We start from the raw sequence: 15880 nt of genomic DNA, 5'->3' as shown, positions 1-15880 counted from the left end.
AGAAAACTTACCATAGTAATGTATATATTTTTTTACACCATCAGAAAGTAGAGATTTCAACGAAGAAAAAGCCCACCGACGTTTTTAAAAAAGCAGATATTTTGACGTGAGAATTTTCGATTGAAAATTAGGGTGCTTTTTCGATATTAAGTAAAAATAAGGTGAAAAAATAAATATTTCAAATCAAAAAAATTACAGCGTGTTTGGGACATAAATAGGTAAGTTTTCACCAAATTTCGTAAAAAAAAATTTGTTTGTAAAAGATAAAAATAAAAAACCAAAAACTTGGTTATTTGAATTTTTCACATAAATTTTGAGGTTATGTGAAAAAAGTGTAAATACAAAAGTTGTACATCTTTTTATTACCTACAACTTTGCCATTTAACTTTTTTGCATAAAACTTGTAATTTTTCCAAAAATCAAGAAAAACCATTTCTTTTCCTTAAATACTCACCCCCTACCCCTTCCCAACCACAGATCACCCATAAATGATTTTTCCTTTAACTTCTATTATATTCCCTTCCTCTTACAATGGATTTAATTCTATAACTTTTTTTAATTTAAAAAATTATCAACCCTGGTCTGTTAATACATAATTTATACTATTTTTACAAACATTTATTAATTAACAAATTTTTCGTGAACTTAATCTTTCATATTATCTGTTGTAAAAGTTTAACTAATATATGAAGACCACAGGGGAAAAAGGGGGTATGTCACAAAATGTTAGTTTCGAGAAAATCGAATTTTTAAGTTTGGACACACTTATTTTTATCATGTTGATAAATTTAAATAAAAACTTACTAGTTTTATTAATGAAAGTATATTTAACAAGTCTTTAATAACAGTGTAGCTAAAAACAATATGTATCTATACAAAAAAGTAAAAAAACGCAAGCCATTACCCGTTATTCAGGGGAAGAATGGGTATTGTCACAAAAATATACGCATATTCTGGTAAGGAGGATTGTCCAGTTTTACATTTTCTTCTTTCCACACTTCTTCTTTTTGCCTTTTTCACTTTGAACTATTTGTAGTTTTTTCTTGCATATTTCCACTTTTCTTTATCTGTGTGACGTATATTGTCATAGTAATATTGGGCTTCTATAGAACAGAACTTTTTCAGATCTTGCAAATTGCTGAATTTTTTATCTGATATTGGAATGATACAAATACAAAGGAAATAACGTTATTTCGTTATTTATGTTATCACACACACTGTGGAGATGATTTTAAAACAAACTACATACTAAAAGCAAAGCTCATCATTCGCTTAATAATAACGGACATATATGGACCTTCCCCGTTTTTATCATTTTTCATTTGGACATTCCCCGTTTTTTCCCTGATGCGTACTTTTCAAACACGAATATTAGTGAACTGTGCTATCTTTTTACAGTGGACATATTTTTATAATAAAGTATTGAGGTTCGCCTACCCGCTAGCGGTGTCAGCTCATTTTTCGATATTTGGGACATTCCCCCTTTTTCTCCTGTGGTCTTCATATGTCTAAATATTTTATTTGTGGGAAGTCTTTTTTTATACATAATAAGGAAAATTCCGCTGTTAAAGTTTATAAAGATTGTGTTATTTATTCATAATGATTTTTTAAAGTTAACAAAAAATTCAAAATCCGAAATGTTATAAAAAAATGTGAAAATAATGATTTTATAAACATAATATATATAAAATAAATTTTTTAATTCTGTATTATTTTATTTATTTATTTACCATGTAAATAATTTTTAAAGAAATATATTTTTTTTTCATTTGCTATTATCAATATCATGACAAAAAGAAAATTTTTTTATTCAAATTTTCACTATTTATTTTATAAATATTTTGTTATAAAGAAATTCTAATTTTAATTGAATTTATTTTTCGTAACTCTAACTTCAATGACTTAAAAATTATAGTCATTTAAATAATTAGATAATGTATTTTTTTATAAACAAAAATTTGTAAAAATAGAACCATTGTAGATATGAAGCAGGTAAAGAAATTCATGTTATAAATCAATAAATTGTGTAAAAGATCTACCTCAATTCCAAAGCCCGTATCATCAATAGTTTAGAAGTTATAACAATTGATAAATTCATAAAATTGGTGACCGTTTCAACTTTGATGTAATAAAGTAATCAAAATGCAATAAGAATTAGAAAACGAATTATTTAACATTTTCACGCATATAGCTACATTTATAATTTATTTTAGTTACGAAAAAAAAATTAAATGAAAATCAAATTTTGATTATAACAAATTCTTTATGAAATTAACAATGAAAATTGGAATAAAAATAATTTGTTTTTGTAATTATATTGAAAATAACAAATAATTAGAAAAATAATTTTTTACAAAACTATTTTAAATGACAAATAAATAAATAAAATAAACATTAAAATAATTTATTTAAAATTTTTTTTTTTCGAATCATTATTTTACAAGGACAATAGAATGGCAAATAACATTTTTCAAATTTATGAAACTTGTCCATTTGTTTATAACAAATTTAGAAACAAATAACATTAAAAAATTTTTAACTAGGCTTATAAATAATTTTTTATAACATTTCTCGAATTTTGCATTTTTTGTTAACTTTCAAAAATAATTATGAACACATAAAAAAACCTTTAAAAACTTTAACAGCGAAATCTTGCTTATTTTGTATAAAAAAGACCTCCCGGAAATAAAAACTTTATACATACATTATTTACACTTTCACAAAAGATTTAATGAAAAATAAAATCCACAAAACATGAGTTAATTAACACTTGAATAACTTTAACAAAAGTCTAATTAAAAATTATTTTCCAACTAAGCTGTATTCCCTCAAATATGTACACGACAGTATAATTTATTTAAATTTTGAAAATAATATTGAATCCTATAAAAAAATTATTTTGTGTGGATCCCACCGCACGAAACAATACTTTTAAAATCAAATTAAAATTGTAAATAATAAAGCTACAATTCCATAAATCGACAATTATTTTCCTGAAATTTTCTCCTCTTTCAAGATCTTTTTTTAAATTTCGGCTATCTTCAATATTTTTTTAGCTATAGCTAAAAATCGAGAACTACCTTTTTTTCTCTTCCTTTTTCATTTATAACAATTACTATTTTTAATTACGGATAAATTTAAAAATACTAATATCTCAGAATTTAATTCCGAATCCAATGTACTAACAACCATATTTTTAGGATTTCATTAACTGTTTTTCGCAAAAAACTAACTTCTCGAGTAGACTAATATAGCGAACTTCTAAAGCATCAAACTCAATTTTCAAACAGATATTTTCAACCGATTAAACTAAAATTTTATATAAACATTCCATCCGAATAACAATAAAAAATAAACTGTATGTATAACATTATATATAGACCGATGAAAATAACTCATTTAAAGAGAAAAAAAATAAAATTATAACCTGGACTTTTATAAATGAAAATAGTAAAGGTTATGATAAACGAAAAAAAAAATTATACATAACCAGAAGCGGCGAAAGGTTGAAATTTTTCATTTCTTTCTCATTTCCGCAAAAAAAATTGAATTTTGACGAAACTTGTTGATATTTTACCTTTCTCTATCTTCAATAACCTCAATTTTTTTATAATAAAAAATAAACAAATCTCTGATTTAATTTTTTTTCTGCCTAAAACTTTTTTTTCAAAGAAAAGTTCTACTTGAAAAAATCATCATACACATTTCTACCGATAATAATTTTTTTCGTTTTAACATATACTTTTTTTTGACAAAAAAATTTATAATCACCGTTGAAAAACATTCTAAACATGCAAAAAAATTAAATATTACAACAATAAATTTTTCCGTTCCTATTAATCATTTATTTAAATTAAATAAAATATTGAAAAACTGATTACAACATTGAATTATACGGAAAAAATGAACAAATCTCATTATTTGACCCAAAATTAGTTTTTTGTTCAGTATTGCTATAAACATCCAAGTCGAATTACAAATGCACAAATCATAAATTTAATTATGAATTAGATAACATTCCCACTACAAAAAAGTTTATAGCTATCATTGAAACTTTATCCTGAATACGGCTCTGAACATTTCCAAACTACCTATGTCTATTTAAGAAAACAGAAAAGATAATTAAAATCAATAAAGAACCATATATCCGACAATTTTTTGAATGAATAATGTTTTATGCGACATCGACTTTTATACTATTATGACTTCATCCAATAGATTCTTTAACAGCGTTCAGAGTCGTACTCGGGAAATGTTTTAAATTATACATCAAAGAAGGTAAAAAGTTTTTAAACCATTACAATAATAATATCCTCTAAGTAAATTTAAAAAATGACTAAAATTTATCCTTACAATGGCAGCGACGTATTTAAAATAATTAATCCGATGATGATCCCTCTAAAACGAAACTTCGAATTGTAAATACGTTGACACCATTATATAAAGCCAAAAAAGTCACATTATAAATTTATAGTTTATTTGAAAATTCCTTTTCAAATACAGACAAAACAGATGAAACAAGCAAAATTTAAAATTTTTCCGGAATATTTCCAAAACTAACCATAAATTTATAACTTTCATAACAACATATTGTTAAATTTAAAAATCACAATTTTTTTCTAATCTGAACCACCCCGTATATTTAGCCGTTTCCTTAATCCTAATTCTATCCCATCCTCATCTTGAGGACAATGTATATATCTATGAATTCATGAAACTTTAAAAAAAATAAAATAACTTCTCGATCCTATTCGACTTATATCTACAACAATTCTGCATAAAAATAATTTGAAATAAAATAAAAATTTTGTTTTTCAATTTTTTTGGAAATTTCAATAATGTAATCAGTTTTTATTTTTTTTTTTTCAACAGATTAACAATTACTGAAAATTTCATTCCTACAACTCATTTCTTACTTTTTTTTATTCTTCAACATGCTTTTCCATTGTGATTGCAAATATATTTATTTCACCAAAAATTCTATATCAAAACAAAAAAATTTACAACCAACAAAACTGTGTACGATAATTTTTTCAAATACAATTTTTCTTTAAAAAAATATTTCACACCAAAAAAAAATGAATATCCCAAACACCTCCACTTTTTTATCTAGAAAAATATGAAGTTACCTAAGACAGAAACAGATATTAAAATCCAAAATTCAAAACAAACTATTTTTCACAATTTTCTAGAAAAATTTCAAATTTTATTAAAAAATGACCTCTACAAAAGTTATAAGTTTTTGCATAACCTACAACTTTTATATTAGATACGTTTTTGTTTAACGTCAACTTTCTCCTGAAATTCCAATAATACTATTTTTCATAACTTTCGAACCCCCATATAAACCCTCCGCCGCCCCTGCTCACACATTTGTCTTTTTTCAATTATTATAAACCCCTTAAAACCAATCCATAAACCTTAAAAATTGGTAAAAAGTAAAATAAAATTATAGTAAGATAAAACCCTTCGAAATCGAAAAAGAATAAAACAGAAATAAAACAAAAAATAATTTACGGACGATCTACAGTCAATAAAGAAGAGAGGTAAAATTTTTAAAGGTAAAACACGATTTATCTTCATTTCTAGAAAAACTACAAGTCTTATGGAAAAAAGTTAAATGGCAAAATTTTAATTATTAAAAAGATCAACAACTTTTGTATTTACAATTTTTTTACATGACCTCAAAATTTATGTGAAAAATTGAAATGACCAAATCCTTTTTTTTATATATACATAAAAATTATTTTTCACAAAATTTAGTAAAAACTTACGTATTTCTATACCAAACACTATAATTTTTTTAATTTAAAGTATTTATTTTTTCACCTTATTTTTACTTCCGAAAATGCACCCTAATTTTCAATCGAAAATTCTCATAAAAATTTCTGCTTTTTTAATTATGTCGATGCCCTTTTTCTTCGTTGAAATTTCTACTTTGTAATAGTGTAAAAACAATATACATTACTATAATATGTTTTCCCAGAATATGCAAAAAAACGAAATTTTCTACAACTCTAAAAATTTTATACTTGTCTTATTAAATTTAAACTTTATAAACTTATTTGATTATTAATTATAATATTTTTCAACTTGTCATTTCTTTCTTTCTCAATGGAACTTCAAATCTTTTCTTTTTCCAATTTTTAAAGTGTAAATTTTAATAAATAGCCGAAAATTGTAAATTAGAATCAGAAAAAAAATTACAAATTGAAATTTTTTTAATTTCTTTGCATTTCTTGAGAAAACTTACCATAACAATGTTTTTTTTACACCATCAGAAAATAGACATTTCAACAAAGAAAAAATCCAACGACGTTCTTAAAACAACAATGTTAACATGAAAATTTTCCATTGAAAATTAGATGACTTTTTCGATGTTAAATAAAAATAACGCAAAACAATGTATTTTTCAACTCAACATAATTACAGCGTGTTTGGAACATAAATGGGATAATTTTCACCAAATTTCCTAATAATTTTTTTTTTCGCAAAAGAAATTAAAAATGAAAAAGTAAATTTTTAAAATTTTTCACAGAAATTTTGAAATTATGTGAAAAAATATAAATACAAAAATTATACATCTTATTAACTACAACTTTGCCATTTAACTTTTTCCAGCTAATATTTTTGACAGAAATAACTTCACTTTATAACATTCTCCTCCAAAATAAAAATTGAAACTCCTTTCCTCTTAAACACATTTGGAATTTTCATCTACCCCTCCTATATAACATGCCTACGTTTTCTTAAGATCAATAGGCGGTTTCTCTTCATTTGACAACATACAAAAACAACTTACAATGAAAGATACATACATAAAACTTTTTTCCCATAGATTTTACGCAAACTTTCTTGAATACCACTGTACACATATACAGCGCATCCCACTTATACGGAAAAGTGCAATATCTATATTAAAATAAAGAATATATGGATTTTTCTTTTTTCCTTCCTATATTGCCAAATTCCTCACAATATACATATTAAAAAAATATGCAACTATACAGGATGTTCCACTTTTCCTGGCCAGACAACAACTGAAATTTTTTAAATGAAAGCATTAATATTTTAAATTTTTTTCGAATTCTACATAAAAATTAATGACTACTTTCTGTAAAATACTTATTTCCAAATATTAATAGTTTTTAGGATATCTCGCTTAAAATATTTTTCTAGTCATTATTCACTGCTTCCATTTTCTAATCCTGACAAATTATACTTACAGCTAGTAATCCCATATTCTTTTCAAATATTAAATAAAGATGACTCTTCTTTAAAAAATTCTAAATTTTCCAATTATTCAATTGACAACATTGACAGATTTTGATCACACTGTATAACGCAAACAAATTTTTGAAGCATGATTAGAAATACTCAATCCTACTAAACATCTAATAAAGAATTGACTTGGTAGCTATTAGTATAACCTGTGAGTATCAAAAATTATTAACAACCAATTTCGAATAGAAAAACCCTTCAAGCGAGACATCTCAAAAACTCTATATTTGAATAGAACTATTGCACAGAAAGTACCCTTTATTTTTAATATACAATCCCATAAAAATATTAAAAATATATATTTCCATTTAAAAAACGAAAATTGATGTCAGACCTACAAAAATGGAACACCCTGTATAATAGGCTAAAACAAATCCCCAATATTTTTTTTACTTTATACTCTAAGAAATAGATTGCTATACACCTCTCAATATTTCTCTCCAAACTTGAGCTCTTAATTTTAAGAAAAAGATCCCACCCTTTACAATTGTCCTTTTTTGAGTCAGTTTTACAAACAAAAAAAAAATATATATCTCTATCAACTTTTAGTGAAACATTTCTCTCCTCATATAGTTATAAGAAATTGAACAGTCTACAAAACAAATCTGTTCAAATTTGTTCGTAAACCTCACAGTTTAAAAGATATTTAAGGTTGAAGTGCGATTATTTTAAGACAAATTTCTGATATACTTATAAATTTTATAAATCGATAACAAAAAATCATTGTGAAGTGTGCATCATTTATAGTTTTATAGAAAATTAAACTACTCTACAAAAATTATCTCTTCTGATTTGTCGATTAAATAAAACCTTTAAAAAATATTCATCGTCAAACTTCAATGCACGCCAANCGAAAGTAGACTAAATGTTATCTGCAAATAGCCTTACAGTAACACTTTTCAGTTTATTTTCTTCATAACAAATCACAGTATAATGCTGTTACAAAATGTAAACAATTTTATTGATTTTAATAATCAAATAATAACTGAAAATGTTGAACTTTTTTTGGTAATTTTTTTGAAATAACTATTTCAATTTTTGTTTTATAAAAATAACTTAAAAAAATTAACAACTGATATTTTTTGACACATTAAAAATAATTTATTTTTCTACGATGATACAAAGGTATTCTGAAGGCCAAATAATTGTTTTATTAAAAATAAATATTAACAACACACTTAACATTATACAGCCATACACTTAATAAATTTAATACTAATTTAATAATTTTATGTACTTCTATTTAAACAAAAATAAATAATAAAATACGTTTTACAATTAAAAAAATTATGTCACCTCCAAATAATCGTATAAAAAAAATAAATTTTTTAATTCGTGAAATTATATCGGCACTTTCTTTATATATCATTGTTATTTAAAAAAAACATAGCCAAATAAAATAGAACTTTTTCAATAATTGTTTTAATCCTTAAAATTAATCAATTCAACATTTTTGAACCGCATGATACTATAACTCTTTCCGAAGAATATAAACCAAAGAATGTTAACTGTAGGACTATATTCACTAAGAAAAATGAACCAATTTTCTAAGGCGTATTTTTTGTTCAAAATATCTATACATCTAAAAAACTTAATATTTTTCAAATTTTGAAAAATGAACTTTTTTCAATTGTCACACACAATACTTGCAGTAAATAGCAAATATAGAATCATAAATATAAACAAATTACAAAAGAGAAATCAAAAAATTTTGAATGGTTTTTTCAATACATATCAAAAAGTAACATAACAATGAATACTTAAAAAAAACCAATAAATTGATATTTTTCAAAACCTNTTAATTCGTGAAATTATATCGGCACTTTCTTTATATATCATTGTTATTTAAAAAAAACATAGCCAAATAAAATAGAACTTTTTCAATAATTGTTTTAATCCTTAAAATTAATCAATTCAACATTTTTGAACCGCATGATACTATAACTCTTTCCGAAATATATAAACCAAAGAATGTTCACTATAGGACTATATTCACTAAGAAAAATGAACCAATTTTCTAAGGCATATTTTTTTTTCAAAATATCTATACATCTCAAAAAATTAATATTTTTCAAATTTTGAAAAATGAACTTTTTTCAATTGTCACACAAAATACTTGCAGTAAATAGCAAATATAGAATCATAAATATAAACAAATTACAAAAGAGAAATCAAAATATTTTGAATGGTTTTTTCAATACATATCAAAATGTAACATAACAATCAATACTTAAAAAAAACCAATAAATTGATATTTTTCAAAACCTACACCTTTCTCATGAAAAAAATTTCGATAAGTGGCATATTTTATTTGTTCTCTTAAAATAAAGCATTTCTTTTCGACTTTCCCATTTTTTACAACCATATTCNTTATGAAATCTGCTTTCTCAACTCCCGAACATGGTTATATAGACTTTGGAAAAAAACTTTAACATTGAAAACGATATTAAAATTATAAATTTTTTAGCGCCCCGTAACATGAAAAAGAAAACCCATAGAGCATAACTTTATATAACAACTATTAACTTTTTTAAATAAAAATTCCACCATCTAATTTATTCCCAACCTTTACGTTACACCCTATATACACTACATTCCATGCCAAATCAGACAAATTAAAAAATACAAATTTTCTTTTTCCTTTATTTTTAAATATTTTTTTGTACCACCCTAAACAATTTTTCTAATAAATTCTAAAATGTATTTCATTACTTTTCAAAATTATTTAAAATTTTCAAAATCAAACCTTTTTTACATTTTTAACAATAACTTTGTTAGTAATGATCCAAATAAAAATTTATTTGTATTGAAATATTTCTATTTCGATAACCTTTCCAAATAATAATTCAACAAAAATATTAACTATTTTTCATTAAATTTTTTGACTTTCAAATTTCAAAATGTATTTTTTAAAATGCACGTCTCTTTCAATTTTTGTGCACAATTTTTCTTTAAATATGCTATTGTTTTAACAACTTTCAAAACAAATGTAGTCGTCGGCCCTCCATTACTTTTGCTTTGATTTTTCAATATCAAAAAATATCCTTATGTTCTCTATAACCCATTATAAATACCGATTTTCATTTGCTTTTTTAATTATTTAAAATAAATTTTAATACTTTTTAATTATTAATTGGTTTTTAAAATCAATAAATCAATAACTACAACCCAAAAATTTCATTTCATCATTCCAAACAACAATGAAAATTTCTTACATAAATACTCTAATTTACAAACTAATATTTTATTCCTTACAATATTTCAATGACATTTTAAATTTGTTTAACTACATTGTAACGCAAATCAATTTTTTTGCATCTAAATCGTATCTTAAATGAACATTGAACACCAATATTCATATGACTTAATAGAATTGATAAAAATTTTTTAAAATACTTTCAAAATAAAGTCGAAAATAAATAAAAATTTTTGTTATAATTTTTTATAAATAGACAACATTTACTTATTGATTTTAAACATCAGTTAATGATAAAACAGTATTACAATGAATTTTAAATTTATTAAAATGAATATAATGACATAAATCGGTTCTTCTAATCATTTATTGAGAAAAAATATTTATTCTGAATTTTCAAAAATTTAAACAAAATGTATCATTATGAAAGGCCCACAACCGAACCGATCCTAAAAGTCATTTAAACAATGATAATTTAAAATAAAATATTTTCACAAACATCAAAAAACACACACTGAAATTTTCGTTGTAAAATTTCAAACTCAAAAATCTAATCCAAAAACACCTAATATCTTTTTTCAATTTTTAGCTATAAAAACCATGTAATAACGAAAATTTTTTTAAAAGAAAACTTTAATTTGAACCATTATTAAGAAAGTTATAACCAGAAAACCATAATACTTTTTTTCAAAATTTTATATATTTTCAACAAGCAATAAAAATATTATCACAGTTTGCCAAAAAAGATATTTTGAATGATACTGAAACATATGAAAATATTAAGGATTTGAAAAATTTAAATTTTTCAAACCATCACANATATGAAAAAAATAGAATTTGTAAGTTACTCAGTGACGTGGATAAAAATTGTTCCGTAAGATTTTTCGAAGAAAAACTTGGTACGCTACTAGTAAAAACATTATTTTAATATTTTTTTTTTTTAAACAAAATTACCCTCTTGTATTTTATTCCCAGCTCTTATATTTTTTCCGTAAATAAAACTTTTGTAAATACCATTTTTTCCACTACTAACACCGAAAAACAAAAATAACAAAAACATTATGAAATCTGCTTTAACTCAACTCCCGAACATGGTTATATAGACTGAAAAAAAACTTTTACATTGAAATCGATATTCAAATTCTAAATTTTTTGGCGCCCCATAGCCTGAAAGAGAAAACCCATAGAACATAACTTTATATAACAACTATTAATTTTTTTACATAAAAATTCCACCATGTAATTTATTCCCAACACTATATACACTACATTCCATGCCAAATCAGACATATTAAAAAAAAACAAATTTTCTTTTTCCTTTATTTTTAAATATTTTTTTTTACCACCCTAAACAATTTTTCTAATACATTTTAATATATTTTTCATTACTTTTCAAAATTATTTAAAATTTTCAAAATCAAACCTTTTTACTTTTATTGAAATATTTCTATTTCGATAACCTCTCCAAATAATAATTCAACAATAATATTAACTGTTTTTCATTAAAATAATTAACTTTCAATTTTGAAAATGTATTTTTAAAAATGCATCTCTTTAAATTTTTGTGAACATTTTTTATTTGAAAGTGCTATTGTCTTAATAACTTTTAAAACAGATGCAGTCATCGACCTTCCATTACTTTTATTTTGATATTTCAATATTAAAAATTATACTTATGTTCTCTATAACCCATTATAAATACCGATTTTCATTTGCTTTTTTAATTATTTAAAATAAATTTTAATACTTCTTAATTATTAATTGATTTTTAAAATCAATAAATCAATAACTACAACCCAAAAATTTCATTTCATCATGCCAAACAACAATGAAAATTTCTTACATAAATACTCTAATTTACAAACTAATATTTTATTCCTTACAATATTTCAATGACATTTTAAATTTGTTTAACTACATTGTAACGCAAATCAATTTTTTTGCATCTAAATCGTATCTTAAATGAAAATTGAACACCAATATTCATGACTTAATAGAATTGATAAAAAATTTTTAAAATACTTTAAAAATAAAGTCGAAAATAAATAAAAATTTTTGTTATAATTTTTTATAAATAGACAAAATTTACTTATTGATTTTAAACATCACTTAATGATAAAACAGTATTACAATGAATTTTAAATTTATTAAAATGAATATAATGACATAAATCGGTTCTTCTAATCATTTATTGAGAAAAAATATTTATTCTTAATTTTCAAAAATTTAAACAAAATTTATAATTATGAAAGGCCCACAACCGAACCAATCCTAAAAGTCATTTAAACAATAATAATTTAAAATAAAATATGTTCACAAACATCAAAAAACACACACTGAAATTTTCGTTGTAAAATTTCAAACTCAAAAATCTAATCCAAAAACACCTAATATCTTTTTTCAATTTTTAGCTATAAAAACCATCTAAAAAGGAAAATTTTTTTAAAAGAAAACTTTAATTTGAACCATTATTAAGAAAGTTATAACCAGAAAACCATAATACTTTTTTTCAAAATTTTATATATTTTCAACAAGCAATAAAAATATTATCACAGTTTGCCAAAAAAGATATTTTGAATGATACTGAAACATATGAAAATATTAAGGATTTGAAAAATTTAAATTTTTCAAACCATCACATATAACATAGTTACTACCCAATTCATACTTTAAAATCATTCAACTTCATCATTTAAAATTTATCAATTAGACTATATTTATAATTTTTTTTAAATTAACTCCTTTTCACCATTTTCAATCAATTTAAAAAATTTCATATACCATATTTTTACCCTACCATTCATTTCCTAATTAAAACTGCATAATGATTGAACTGATATAAAATTTCAGAATTACACGCATGCTCTAATGGAATTATGAGCTTTGTGCGAAAAAAAAAATTCAAAATGAATAAAATTTTAAAATGAATCCCAAAAAAAAAGAATTTTTCAATTTGATCAATTTCGACAACAAAAATTCAATCTACAATATTTCAAAATTTTATTCGAAGTTAAAAATACGATTCCGTATGGCGATTTTCACATCTTCCCTTCACCGCCAAACAAAATTTACAACAAAATAATTATAAATTTTTTAATTTTCAATTTTAATTTAATATATCTAAATGAATCATAAAGACATCTAAACACTTCAAAACACAGCCCACTTAAACAATTATTTTTAACTTGACTTGTTGAAATCATGAAATTATTAATTAACAAATTTTTTAACTTTTATAAACTTCTACAACCCAACCTTAATTGCTACGTTCAAATCCACAAAACATTAATCAATTAACAGTTACATTACTTTAAAAACCGTCAATTTAAATTTTTTTTTCCAACTGAGCCATTTTCCTTCAACTATCTAAATTACACAATTAATTGTGAATGCTACAAAAAGATTATTTTCTATAAAAACCACAGCACGAAACCATATTTTTAAAATCAAATAAAAATTATTAATCATAAAGCTACAATTCCACAAATCGAAACTATCTTCATTATTTTCTTTTTTTATAGCCAACACACCCAAACTCCCCTTTTTTCTCTTCATTTTTTATTTCTAAAAATAGCTATTTCTCATTACGCATTAATTAAAAAACTTTTTTCTCAGAATTTAATTCTAAATCCAATATACTCACACCCATATTTTTCGAATTACATTCACTATTTTTCGCAACAACTCATAACTCCACTAAAACAGCACGCACCGATACAATCGTTACAATTCAACCCAAAATTTTTAAATTATACAATACACATACAAATTAAATAAAAATCACTTACTTTATATTCGCTTATCTCGCACTCTCATCTGGACTTCCATCTACAAACTTGTGATAACAACGACGCCCCGTCTAATCGCGATTCACTGAACATCCTACAACAAAAATACAAACTAATGTACACTATATTTTCATGTCTTTTGTCAATTTTTTCTTAAATTAACACTAATAATAAATCCACGTATTACGCAAACCAACACCACGTCCACGTTTGACAACAAATAAATTGAAATAAATATATAACAATATATGTATAGAAATAAACTCCACCGTACCAACCCGTACCAAGATACCGAAAAAACTAACATCATTAAAATCCTAACGTCTCCAATCAATGCGTATAAACCATACCACATAGTGGGGAAACGATCGTGACTGGTTAAAAACAACTCTTGGGGCGTGGCCGATCATCGGACACTTTCGGAACCGCCCGCCAAAAGCCGAATACTTCCACGCCCTTCCCAACATTCACATCCGCAACGTAATCACTAATCAGTTCCAGTTCTACCTCAGTTCATACAAGTACGGTCGTCGCGCAATTAACCCGTCTTAATCACCACAGTTATTAGTTTTCTATAAAGTCTACTTCGTAACTTAAAATATTTCTACCATTTCCGGATCCTTAAATCAAAGTGTCTTGCGCAACTAGGTATAAACCAATCCAACGATTTTTATACACAAACACCTACGTATTAACTAATATCAACAATTACTTCGCTTAACAGATACAAAGCAACACTTCGACTAAAAAGAATTCATAAATTACAACCATTCGAAGCTGAATATTAATAAATAAATATATACATTGTATTTTACTGTCGCTACGTTCCTACCTTACTCGATCCCTATTATAAGTGAGTGCTTCGATATTTCAAAGAGATTACCAAAGAGTAAACCACAACCACATCACCGTACACAAACTAGAGGCATCCGAGACTACAAAAAGTAAGTGCAAGTATTTTTTGCTTCATTCATAGCCCCCTGCACGCTTTCAGCCACATTACCGACACAACGAAATTTTTTCTATGTTTTTTCTTTCAGCTTTACAACTGATAATATTTTTCTTAGGACCCCATAACCATGTAGACAACCGTTCTTACAATGTATTGAATTTATTTCATTTTAAATGCTAATTTTTTTATGCATAATTTTAAATTTTTTATATTTTCTTTTACTAGCCGTAATTTGACCAATTTACAATAAATTCATTTTGCTAACATTTTAAAACAAAATTAATTTGTTAAAATTTTCAACAATTTTAAATGAACATTACACTATTCAATTAAAACCAAACGATATATCAAAATTAAAATTTATTCATGAACGTTCATCGATTTTTCTTTCTTAAAACCGTTTGAAAAATAGCACTATTCAATTAAAACCAAACGATATATCAAAATTAAAATTTATTAATGAACGTTCATGGATTTTTCTTTCTTAAAACCGTTTGAAAATTAGCAACCTTCTACTATGTACAAACAATTGAAATTTTCTAAAAATTTCACATTACAATTCGATTTTCTGAAACTATCCCTTCAACTTTTAAACTAATTTGAAAATGTTCCATTTCAAACTACAAAATTAAAATCATTTTTATTTTCTACTCCCTAACCGCT

The 15880-nt window shown here is 24.1% G+C and overlaps 1 long non-coding RNA gene across 1 annotated transcript in view; it reads right to left on the bottom strand.

Annotated features, from left to right (window-relative positions):
- The window catches only part of LOC111692506, an 18811-nt gene extending 4147 nt beyond the window's left edge, over window positions 1–14664 (bottom strand). The window contains exon 1 of the long non-coding RNA XR_002763250.1: window positions 14266–14664. This is a non-coding gene — a long non-coding RNA (uncharacterized LOC111692506). The remainder of the gene's footprint in view (window positions 1–14265) is intronic.
- Between the last annotated feature and the right edge of the window lie 1216 nt (window positions 14665–15880).

This window comes from Anoplophora glabripennis, unplaced genomic scaffold, assembly GCF_000390285.2.
Source record: "Anoplophora glabripennis isolate ALB-LARVAE unplaced genomic scaffold, Agla_2.0 scaffold1662, whole genome shotgun sequence".
Lineage (NCBI taxonomy): Eukaryota > Metazoa > Arthropoda > Insecta > Coleoptera > Cerambycidae > Anoplophora > Anoplophora glabripennis.
The sequence above is the reverse complement of the archived record's forward strand: the minus strand, read 5'-3'. Positions and strand labels throughout refer to the sequence as shown.